Below are 2259 nucleotides of genomic sequence, written 5' to 3' on the forward strand. Positions count from 1 at the left end.
GGCAAGCGAAAGAACACCAACAAAAGGCAAACGAAAAGACCTTCCAAGCGGGCTTAAATGAAGATATCCAACACAAACAGATGCAAAAGCGGATGATTCCAGTCCAGCTACTCGAAGCACAAGGATTTTATGAAGGTAACACACAAATATGGTTACCAAAAATTGTAGTTGGAACAACAAAGATCAATCAAGAAGTACAAGGCTCCACCCAAAGGCACACAATTAGCAGGAAGAGCCAGCAACCAGTCACTCGTGATAGAGCTAAGAAATCTAGATGGATACCTCGTCTTCAACTACAAAATCAAGGCTTCTACAAAGGAAATCCTCAGATATGGATACTAAAGCCTAGTGTCACTCAAGCCAAAGAAGTAGCGAAAATTCCAAAGACGCTCACACACGGACCAAAGACAATGTGGGTTCCAAAATCGCTAGTAGAAACTCAATCACAAAGAACCCACACCTTTCAAAAACCGCTTCTCATGGAAGATAAAGCAAAAGCTTCATCAGTCTCTACAACAGCTGAAGAACCTGTTTCACAAAGTAGTGACAACATACGACAAGCAAGTCAAGAGGAGCCAAAATATGCCAACCTACTCGACAAAATGGTGGCATCCAAAGACCAGCACAATGGAAGAGGCCTAAATTTCCAAAACTTATGGAATTGGGTTTCTGGCCTTGAACAGGTGAGTCCAAGTTGCCATTAATGATACATGGCATAAAAGTCAGAGTCGGGTAGCTAAGCCACTGAATGAGCGAGTCATTAGTCCCAAAATTTCATGTAATATTCTCGGTGGTCTAAGCATCTTAGTTATTCTAGGTACTGCTAAAGCTGGAAGAGTTAAACATAATTACGTTGTGTCGCTCATGCTGGTATAGTGAGCATAAGAGTCAAAGTCATTGTAGTATAGTGGTAAGTGAAGGATGAAGTCCAAAAGACACTCACACACTCAACATAGTGAGGAATGAGTGGACAAGCTTCTACATCAAAAACCCTTCTTGGAAACGTGGAAGCTATTGAGACGTCCTTTGATGTCACATGTGCTACATTTGTTCCTTGAAGCACCCATCAACTCCATCTCTTACACTGCATGCTTTTGTTTGAAAATTTCTCATAAGCATATAGAGTGTCTCATAATTGGCACTTGCATGAGGCACTCTTCCTTTGTTTCTCCCAAGCACTCACGTTGCATGACAGGTACTTCAAGTCCAAATGCTCAACTCCAATAAGAGCATATACCAGAAGCATTTTTTTCCCACTGGGTTTTTTTCCCCCTTTGGTCATCCAGGTTTCAAGACCCTAATCTAGAAACCCTCATCATTAACTTCTTGTATATATTCCTTCTACATCAACAATAAGGAAATGGCTACCCAAATCAATCGACAATGAATCATAGCAAAAATTGCAGGTCTCCATATGCTTATCAAGAGAATCTTTTATCTCCAAGGTCGACAACAAAGCTCCATAAAAAATTGGCAAGCTAACGAATGGCATACAATGCCAAGCAATGATAACATTAGCAAGCAATCTCTCCACAACAACCATAAGGAGATCAACAATGTTGCAGCTAATGAAGTATTTCAAGTCAACCACAAAGGAAAACACATCAAGAGAAATCTTCACGGGCCAAAAAGACACCAACAAGAAGAATGAGCAACAGATGCAAAATTCCCTGGACAATTGAAGTCCAACACACGCATAAAAAATAACACGGCATATATGAATCACTCAAGGAAGGGGGGATCGTCATCAACGACAAAGCACTTCCCAAGCTGAAGTCCAACCTCGAAGACATATCTGAAGACAACCCTATGACAAGACTGCACAAGGTCGTGTCAAGGGATGACACGAATTAGGAACGGGGGAATGTTTGAGGACAGATCAAACGGGCACCCAACTAGTCGGACACGTAGCCGGACACCACATTTGTACTCACATTGTACTCTATTAGTTTTCGGAGCTAGTGTAGTAATACTCTGTGTAAATCCTGATTCGAGAGTAATGGATCAATTCCCTGAGTTGTAATGCTGTCATGAAAATTGTAAAGGTCCATGTGATTCGACCACTGGCCATTTAGAATGCCCTAGGTTTAATAGTCAATAACCTTAATGTGAAAGGAGGCTTATCTTTAGAAGAAGAAAAGATCTCTAAAAACGTACCCTCAAGCTACGAGCTGCTCCAAACTTGTAATCATCGCAGTTAATGATTTGGTAATCCATTTTCAATTTAGAAACTTGCATTGTGTTCCTCTCTCTTTGATC

This window comes from Adiantum capillus-veneris, chromosome 23 (genome assembly GCF_014529385.1).
Source record: "Adiantum capillus-veneris isolate H3 chromosome 23, ASM1452938v2, whole genome shotgun sequence".
NCBI classification, from domain to species: domain Eukaryota; kingdom Viridiplantae; phylum Streptophyta; class Polypodiopsida; order Polypodiales; family Pteridaceae; genus Adiantum; species Adiantum capillus-veneris.